Here is a 10,145-nt window from a genome sequence, read left to right as displayed (position 1 = left end):
TGGTATGTGTGTTCCTTTGGTTGGAGGACTAAGAATTTTGTCTGGAGACAAACAGTGGACAGACATCCACTGTCCCTGTCAGAGATCCAGTATGGGGAGTATGCACTCTCTGGTTCCAGCTGCTGTCCCCAAGGATCTGTGGACACTGAGGTTGTGTGCTGTTCCTTTTTCCACAGAGAGAATTCTATGTAGTTGATGTGTCTAGGGCATACATCCTTCTATTACTGACTCTTGGGTTGTGATTCTGGATGGGCACCTGGTGGCTGTTGGTGTGGCTACTGATGGGAGTCCTGTGACCTCAGCAAGTCACTGCTGATCATGTCTCCTGTAGCCCCAGGTAGTTTGGGGTGGACTCTCAGCCTCTGGATGTGCTCTTGGCCTTCAATCCAGAAATAGCCCTTTGTGTCTTTTTCTTTTCTTTTTTTTTTGAGACAAGGTTTTACTATGTATTTCAGGCTTGCCTGAAATTTAACTCACAATAGTCCTCCCACCTCAGACTTGAGTACTGGGATTGTAGGCCTACACCACCAGCCTGGCAAAGTACCCTATTTGGGGGAGGCCACATCAGTTTTATCAAATTCTCACAAATGCTTTTGATCAGAAAATGATGATAGTCCTCAGTGAATGACAGACCTACCCCCATACCAGAAATAAATTTGTAAGATAGGCGGCTATGGATCTGCCCTAACATTCTGCCTATAAGATGTGGGAATGCCAGGAATACATGCTCAGTCACACACATGCACAGAGACAGGTTCATGGCCACATGTGTTTACACATGGCACTGGGAATTAGATGCAAGGTGGGTGGTTTGTATTTTCTTTGCCCTCTGTGTATCTAGAGGCCAGGCCTGGTCATCTGAGCCACCATTGGAGACAGGGTCTCTTATGCAGTTTAGGCTGGTCTTGAGCTCACTTTGTAGCCCAGTCTGGTCTTGAACTTGTCAGTCTTCCAAGTGCGGGGATTATAGGCATGCACCATCATATCTGACATCTGAGCCATCTTCGGTACTCACTTTATGCTGGGAACTACACATCCTGCACTGATCAAGGTCAGCCTACAAAAGGCAGAGCTGCCTTGTGCTGGACCATACCTTGCCCTTTCCAGCTGGGTCTAAGCAGCTCAAGTCAAGAGACACTCCCTACTCTGACTGTATGCCAGGGATTGACTGAACCCATGTGTGTCTATGACAACAGACCAAGATCAGCCTTAGTATTGACGGGTTTTAGCTGGGCTGTGTAGGAGATGTAGGCTAAAGGGTAGACTGTTACTACTGCTATAGCTGGGTATGGTTTCCTTAGGTGGGTGTGAGTGGTACAGACTTTAGAAAAGTTGACATTGTTCAATCAGAGATGAGACACCAGAACAAGCAAGGGCCCATGCCCACTGGGATGGGATGGATGTGAGGCAGCCTGTGGACCCAGCTGAAATTCTTTGCCACAACTGTCACCTTGCTGGTCTCACCTGCCTGTTGAGCTCTGCTCAGGTGCTCAGTGACTGGAGGATGGTGGGAAAAGCAGACACGTCCTGTTGGGTTATCTGGATACCACGGACCCTGCTCAGCCTGTCACTGCCAGGCTCACCCACCCATGTTCTTTGTTAGCCTCCATTTACCTATGCTATCACACCTGACAACTCCAGCTCCACTGGCTTCAGATGAGATTAAGTTTTTTGGAGCCCCTGGGGTTTCTCTAGTCCTTGAGCCACCACAGGTCCATAACATTCCAGCCTCCTCTGACATGGCATTAGCAGCATCCTCAAGCTCACCCCATGTCCCAGGTTGATCTCTTCTCCTTGACCACACCACTAGCTAACCCTAGGCAATGTCTATCCACATATCACCCTTGGACTAGATTGTCTGCTGGTGGCTTCTAGCATAGCTAGGGTTAGGGCTAGGGCTCTGTCCTGTGACAAGGAAGCTCAGACGAACCAGGGTGGTATGAAGAAGTCTACAGCCAAGTCCAGAGGGCTACTCAAGCAGCCTGAGTCCTATGGATCTGAGAACAGTCAGCTCCAAACCACCTATTGCCAGGTTCATCCCAAGCCCAGTTCTGTGGGACCAACCAACTCTCTAAGGCTGCTTCGCAGGATATGAGAACCTCCTGGACCCATGTTCCTGTACTGTCCTCACCCCAGTCTCTCTGGCCTTAGCAGGGACCTCAGTGGCTGTTTGGCCCCCTAGAGCCAGCCGCAGCTCTCATCCCTTCCCAGGAGTCTGAGGGTCACACCTTCTCCACCCTGAGCTCCCCTTCGATATTCTGCTCAGCAGTTGTGATCCAGGGCATAGGCCAGGAGGTAGGGAGGAGGGATGTGGGTTTCCAGGGCTCTCTCAAGGTCTTCAGAAGGCTTCTGACCTGATAGTGTTATTCCTGGGGGCACTGGACAGCCCAAACTGCTCCTGGCTGTGACAGAGAGTGGGTGGTGGTGGCTTCAAGGCTGCTGATACTCTTAAATGTCTAGGTTGGTCAGTTCATGGAGAGGGACATATCTGCCTTTACCTCACTGAGAACTGGGGATGGAGAGGGGTTCTTTGTACGCAAGAGGGCGCTGCAGCCAAGGGGAGAGCAGGTGCAAAGTCAGATCTATCACAGAATATAGACCAGGTCCCAGAATTCTGCCAGGTGAGTATAATGGCCCACAGGGAGCTGGCCTTCCCAGATCCTTAGATGGCTGTTGAGAGGGGATCCTGGGAGCAGATACATGTGTTCAACTGACAGTGGCCAGAGTGATTGGTGGAGTGGTTTGTGAGCAGAGATAAAGCTGCAGATATTTTGCTATCTGAGTTAGGGAAAGAGCTTGGCTTTGCTCTCCTTGGATGGGGAGTTCTTACTGATTTTCCTTTCCACTGCTCCCTACTTACTATTTTCTCACCAGACTGGGCCTGGATTTCAGTCCCTGGGGCAAGCCTGACCTGAAGTCCTTTTCTCTGCAGGGGCTCCAGAAGGACTGCAGATTACTTGAACCTCTACCAGGGGTTCAAGCAGGGCACAGAGGGTCTTGGGACAGCTATAAGAGGGACAGAGATGCCCTGCATGCCTGATATGAGTGAACACATGAAAATGCTTAATAGCTGGTGTGGAAACATCTACTATACAGCCACACCCAGTCACCTTTCAGTGGGGACCTTGGCACAGACCCACTGGCGGTGCCGCCTGCTCCCTCCGCAGTCAGGAGTGGCTCGGGGGTGGCGGTGTCTAAAGGGGCTGGTTGCCATGGCTACCATAAGGTTCTAAGGCCTGTCATCTGGTCCCTGCCTCAGCCAATCGGCGGCAGGAACCGGAGCTGCAGCCTAGAGTCACGCTTCTGCCTCCCAGCCACACAGTGGCCAAGAGCAGGGACCGGCTTCCTGGAGTGGCTGAAAGTGCTCCGACTGACGGCCAAGCCCATCATGGCGGACAGTGGAATGGTGGGGCGTGAGCAGGCACACGGAGCCAGGCAGGTGAGGTAAGCCAGGCGGGTGGACACAAGGATGGACAGGGGGACAAGTAGTCTATGTGGTCCTCGCAGCCCATTGTTCTCCTGGCTGCAGCTCTGCCTAGGGCCCACCCCACCCTCAGGTGCATGTACAAACACACCCGCCCACACCCTTACCCTCAGACCCTCTCCCGATATGTCCCAAGGAAGGGTCAGGGGAAGAAACAAAGGAAAGAGCATGAGGTGGAATGAACCCCAGCGTACACAGACCCAGAAACTGCCTTGGTAGGTCTCCCATGTCAGATTTCACACAGAGGCGGCATCAAAGACCCCTGACTGGTCTGGGCCCTCTGTGTCCCGGCCAATATCCCTGGGCTCTGCAAAAAGCCGTGTTAAGTCGGCATGGTTTAAGGAGCTTTTTTGTTGTTTTCAAGGATAAAAAGAAAAGAAAAAGAAGCAATAGAAAGAAAAAATGTCCACCTATAATCGGGGAGCGGTCAGCCCAGATGGATCAGAAACACCAAATCCCATTACTCGGGACTTCAGAGCACAGGCCCTGCTAGCAGCTGCGATTAAGAGCCTGTCAATGGGGTCCCCTTTGGAGATCAAAGGCAGGCATGCTCGTGTGTGTGCGTGCGCGTGCATGTGTGTGCGTGTGCAAGTGTGGGGCAGAAGTATGTGCTGTGGATGACAGCGGAGGGGCTAAGCACCACAGCAGTAGGCATGTGTGTCTCCTGCTTGCTATGGCCACCTTTTATGTTGCTCATGTCATTGCTGCTGTGTATGTATCCAGGGGGCTCAGCCAGGCACAGGCAAGGCCTAGTACCTGATGGCCACACCCTCTGAAAGGCAGTTTTGGCTGGGCCTACAACGCTCCTTGAGCATTCACTTTCTACTAGTGTCTGGTCCCTTCCCCAACTTCTGCACTGAAGGGCCTATGGGGACCAAGAACACAAATCTAGCTTGGGCAGAGCTGGCTGTGAGGTGGCCCAGGGCTGTGCATGTGACCACTGACCAGGTCCTACTGCCCACAGAGGCTGTTCTGAGCTGGCCTGGCAAGTGCATCCTGGGGGTTCAAAGCTGCTGTCCATGTGATTGTTAGGTTATTAGGTAAGCTCTGAGAAGCAAATCTTTTAATCCACTGTGGCTAATCCAGTGCACTTTTGTTTGCCACGACAGATTCTGTAGCAACAAAGGGGCCAGAGGGACCCTAGCATACATAATTGCATACTTAGAACTTGGCCTCATAGCCACAGGACTCCTAGGCAGCAGAGAAAGACATTTTAGGACAGTGTAGAAGATGGCACAGGGAGAGATGTGGGCAGCTGGCCACCTGGGCACCATGTTCCTCACCTCCCTGTTAACATATCTCCTGGCCATTGAGTGGTAGCTATTAGGTTTTGGGACTGTGGAGATTTTGGGGAGATCACTGAAATGAGTCAGGTGGAAGGAAAAATGATAACCAACATAGGGTGCCAAGGGTATCTCTTACCTAGAGATGTTGTGGAGATAAAGCTGTCAGGATGGGGCTATATACTCAATGTAGGGAGCAACAAGGGACAGCACAAATATGTGCAGCAGGTGAGCAGGTGTCCCCAAGAGAAGAATAGGAAGTGGCCTGCAGGGAGGTGTGGGTTTTTTTTTGCTGAGGCACTAGAGATAGACACACACACACACACACACACACACACACACACACACACACAGATACCACCTATTCTGGGAAAATGATGCTGGCGTTGGGGCAGGCCAGCAGGCCTTTGCCTCTTCTAGAGACATGTCTTAGATACCATACTTGGGCCACAGCCAGGCTGGCCATGCACTCCATCCAACTGCTCTGGCCTGTCCCTGGAGAGTAGCACATGGTCTTCTAAGGCTGCGGGCAGATCAGGACCTTCTCTTGGACAAGGGGCATACTCTGGCTCAGAGAGGTCCCTGGCTCATCCAGACAGAAGAAGCCACACAAATATGTAGGGTAGTAGGCCAGCCCTGGCATATCTGATGTCCCTGAGGTTCCTGAGTGGAAGAGGTGCTAGACTGAAGGCAGGTTGCTCTGCCCTTCTTCCTAGGCCATTGGGATTGAGGTGATGGACAAGTGCTATCCTGGACAGGGCACCTTTCACGCCCACCTGCTAGCCCTGACCCTACTGGACTATCTTCTTGTGTCCACTCTTCCCTAGATCCTGGGCAAAGACATTTCCTTAGGGTCATCTTTAGAGACAGTGTGAGGAGGACTCCCCTTAGGACATCAGGGTTCAGATCTTAGTTGGAGAATGTGGATGGTATCCTGGGAAGGAGCTCATAGGTCTCAGTGATCTTTTGTCACTGCTTTCTTGTTAGCCTTTGGGGATCTGGCTTTTATATTTATTTGTTTGTTTGAATACTGGGGATAGAACCAAGGTCCCATGCACACTAGGCAAGTGTTCCACCCCTGAGATACACTGGCTCATAACTCTGGGGGTTAGCAGGGACAAGGGTGCTATGATAAGCATGTTGGGTGTAGGGGACATGGAGGTGACTGGTTCCTCTAGGGGACATACATGCATCAGCTAACTAGTGCCCAAAACAGATAGTAACCCTAGACCCTAACCCAGAGGGAGAATGCAGTAACCACAGCATCTGATCTTAAAAATCCATACCAGCAAGGCTGCGTGGCTCACTGTCTGGCCCTCTGTGGGTGGTCTTCCTTACTCCAGAAAGAGAGAACAGATACCTAGCTGAGATCTATCCTGATGACAAGAGCCATCAGGGCCACCCATTGGGTATAGTGGCAGTCATGTCAGCCATTATTTATGAAGCATTCACCCTGGCTGTCACAGTTGAGGCAAAGCCTTGTTCCTGCCTCCAAACCCTTAGGTTGGCATTGAGACAGCTTCAGTGGTAATGGGGTTGAGAGAACTCCAAATAGCAAGAGTAATACAGCATGACACACGTGGTACACAAGAATAAAGCCAAGAGGAGGCAAGACCTATCGAGGGGTACACCAGATGTAGACCCAGGGCCAAAACAGGTCCCATCTGAGAGAGATCAAAGTTTGGTCCAAGAGCACTACACTTCCACTTGATTCCAAGGTCCCAAAGTATCTCTCAGGAAGGTGTCTACACTTTCTTACCAGTCCCCAGGCCAAAAGCGGGGGGGGGTGATGTGGCAGGCACAGGACAGGGCTGCCACACTGATGAATGTTGCCATGGGTCAGCTCTGCCCCAAGTTCTTCTTCTTTGCTGCTATGTCACTCACATGTGTTACACTGATACTGGTAGGAAGATGGTGGTTGCCGGAGAGGTCTGTGGCTTCCATGTGATAACTGCAGGACATTCCTGAAACATAAAGAAGAAAACGTGACCCCTCCATAATGTAGCTCTCCGGTGTACCTGTATAAATATTCTGGGATAGGCTCATAGTCCTCTGTAGACATGTATTCTTTTTTCACAGAAGCTGGCACCTGTGTGGGGGCCTTGTAGCTGTCTGTGGTGCTGCTTCCATGAAGAATGGGGGAAATACCTGGGAAGAGTCCTGAAAGAATGTGGGTCCAAGCATCTACTTGGCCTCTCTTAGCTCTGAACTAATGGAAGACTCAGGGATGAGAGGGGAGTCAGGGGCTGATTTATGGGCTGGCAGGGTTATTCTATCCTTCCTCACCAGATCTGGACCATCCAAATCCTTCCTCCTAAGCATTGGGAACTGTTTTGTATTGAGGCTGCTGCCCAATCCTTGAACTGCAAAGAAAGCTATGTAATATCTCCAAGTCCTGCCTTCAGATACCTTCTGCTACCCCTACCTCCCACACCTGTGAACTGGGGAACAGAGGCAGGGAATGAACAGACAGGAACTGGCTGGGCCTAGGATTCCTCTCCTCTAAAATCTGCGATCAGAACTGTCCTTTTTCATGCTTGTCTTCCTGAGTTGGTACATGGATGATGGTTATTTCTTCTCTGTAGCTGGTAGCCCTCTCCTGTGGTTTTCTCCAAGTGTATTGCCTCTCATATCCTCCTTAGCACATATCCAGGTGCCTCCTGAATGATTTCCTTTGTATCACTTTTTGTAAGTGGTTTTCCAGAGTCAAGTGGACAAATACATGAAAGACTTCAAAGCTCACTTTATTTCAAAGTATTCTTTTTATGTCTGGGTTGAAGAAAATGATTACATTTCTGCTCTTAAATTTTTCCTTTGGTTCTTGAAAAGAAAGCCTGAATAAATGTCACAGAAGTTAATCGAATAAAAGCCTTTGGTGACAAATTCCTGCTCCCAGCAAAGGGCTTTTACATCTTAAAGGACCCTGTGTAGTGAAACAAAGGTGCAATCTCCAATCTCAGAAGTGAGCCTCTTCCCCACACTGAGTGCTGCCCTCCTTGCCCCATCTCTTTAGATTCTTACTCAATTTCTTTCCAGTCTAGCCTGGGGTGGAAACTTTCTTAGCTGCTTTCTCTGGTCCTGCAAACCCTTCTCTAATCTTAGACACTCCCCTACAGCCACACTACAACCCACCCGAGAAGGGATGCACATTTCCTCCAGGCTTCCTGACTCCCTTCCTGTCCCTACAGGGCAGAGGCTTGGAGAAGACAGAGGCCGGAGGGTCCTGTTCTGGTCCCAGGACTTGGGGACACCCACCACCCTGGGCCAGGAGGAGGATCGACATGGACTTGATCCCAAGAGCATGGCCTGGCCATGGCAGCAGCGCTGCAGAATCAAGGCAAGCACTGGGGCTGGAGGTTGGGAGGGGGAGGTAGCCCAAAGGCCAATGCCTAAGGGTTCTGCTTTCTCTCCAGCCCTTCTTCATCTTATGGAGGCCCTTTGTGCTGAGGGCTACCTACTGCCCACTCAGTGGCCACTCACTGTCTCTTCTAATGCTCTAAGGCTGACTGGGTTGGGGGAGGGCTGCAAAGGAGTCTCAGTGCCAGAACTTTGGGACTTGGGGCTGTCCTGAATGGACATGGATGAGTGTGATACCTGCTGCCAGGGTCTGGTGGGACTCATACTGGTTTAGCAATGCAGCTTCATCCATGCTAGCCCTGCTGCAAAGCAGACTGGGATGCCTAGGAGCCCTCATTCATGCTCTTCCTTTCCTCTACAAGCAACCCTGGGCATCCAGTGCTATGCTGAGTCTCTGGAGAGGCTCAGCCCAGGCAGGTACCTTTACTGTGCAGCTGGGTAGTGAGCTTCCAGCTGGGAGCCCCAACCAAAGACTTCTGCATTTGCCTGGGAGATAAGAAGGATGAGGGGCTGGGCACCAAGGGTGAGCAATATACAGTATCGAGGAATAGATGGTGACATTAGAGGTGACTTGGAGGAACATCATAATGGAAGCATGGAGATAAGCAAGACTAGCTACAGCAAGAGTAGGTGATACAGGGAAAATACCACCTGGAAGAGTCCTGAAAAAATGTGAGCACCAGGGATCCCTGGGAGGCTTAAAGCAGAGGGCACTCCAGGGGAGGGCTGTCGCTAAGGTGTAAGATGGATGGGGTGCTGGGAACTCTGGGCAGCAAGAGGTGACCCTCTTGTCTGAAAAATGAAAGCTGCCCAACGTGTCAGGGAGAGGTCTTGGCCTGTCATGGCATGGTAGATGAGACTTCAGGAACATTGATTAATGGTACACATATCCTTTTCTTTGGGGAGCAACTGATAGAGATTGAAACCTAGGCAAGGCCCTTGAATCAGGAGTAGTGCTGGTTCTGGAAAGGTAGTGTTGGCCAGAGCCAGAGTAGGGTGTAAGGGCTGCTGCTAGGTAGGTGTCTCTTTTGTTATTGTGTGCCTGAGGCAGTAACCTTTGTCTTTTGCAGCCTATAGAAGGTGGTTTACATGGATTAGCCTGTGAGGTCAGGACATGCAAAGCCTTCCCTCTAAGGCTGGCCTAGGATAGTGAGACCATTGGGCAGGGTTGGGCACCATTGGGCTTTTGCCTTTGAATGGATCCTGGATAGTGCCTAGGAGAAATCAAAGAGGAAGGGCATGCATCCCAGTAGGGCCTTGGCCAACCCTAGCCTACAGCTCTGTAGATTGGCTCCTGCGTAGGAGGCAGCTAGTATTCTGTTGTATGCCCTGGTCCTGTCTCAGTCCTTACTGCTCAGAGCAGCCTCCTAGGCCACTTTCTCAGGGTCCTGGGCAGCTGGAGACAATGATATTAAGAAAGGCAGAAGTGAAGAAAAAAAAAAAAAAAGAGAGAGAGAGAGAGAAAGAAAGGCGAAAGCGAGAGGCTGCACGTTACCAGGGGTTTGGCTCCTGATGAGCCTGATCCTGCCCACCGACACTGCAATCCCTGGGAAATCTGTCTCTTGTCCTGCTGTGCACAGCGATGAGTGAAAGGCCTTCGGTCCAGAGCCCAATAGGAGGAAGACTGCCTCCGGTTACCCTGCTGCCACCTGGCTGCTAAAGAGCGGAAGGCGGGTGAACATTCACGGATTGGCGTAGGCTGAACGCTCGGTGGCCAGTGCTGAACTCTTTGATGGCTGCAAACCTAGGGTTCCTCCCAGTGGCACTTCCGCCAGACTACCCTCTGGAATTAAGCCGTCACCGCGCGCACGCGCACGCGCAAGTCCGCAAACAACGTTCTGATTTCGCCCCACCTTGGCAGACGTGCCCCCGCCTTCGCCGCGCCCTTACGCTATAGTCCCGTCCCACTATCGAGGCCACGCCCCATCACTTTCCTGTTCCCCGCCCCCACGTCGCGGCCCCGCCCCCGCACTTCCGGGCGGCGCCGGCGGGGGCGCTCGGACCTGGGCTTCCGCGCTCTG

At 51.6% G+C, this 10,145-nt stretch overlaps 1 long non-coding RNA gene across 1 annotated transcript; it reads right to left on the bottom strand.

Annotated features, from left to right (window-relative positions):
- Positions 1 to 5,743: 5,743 nt before the first annotated feature.
- LOC106025349 (uncharacterized) lies at positions 5,744 to 10,093 on the bottom strand. Its single transcript, XR_001198941.3, has 2 exons — positions 9,620 to 10,093; positions 5,744 to 6,731 (listed from the first exon to the last, which is right to left on the bottom strand). It is a non-coding gene; the product is annotated as an uncharacterized LOC106025349 (long non-coding RNA).
- Positions 10,094 to 10,145: the final 52 nt, after the last annotated feature.

The sequence above is a fragment of the Cavia porcellus genome, unplaced genomic scaffold (assembly GCF_034190915.1).
Source record: "Cavia porcellus strain 051 isolate PalLab524CR breed Dunkin Hartley unplaced genomic scaffold, mCavPor4.1 scaffold_16, whole genome shotgun sequence".
Classification (NCBI taxonomy): domain Eukaryota; kingdom Metazoa; phylum Chordata; class Mammalia; order Rodentia; family Caviidae; genus Cavia; species Cavia porcellus.
Note: the sequence above shows the minus strand (reverse complement) of the source record. Positions and strands in the feature narration are given on the sequence as shown.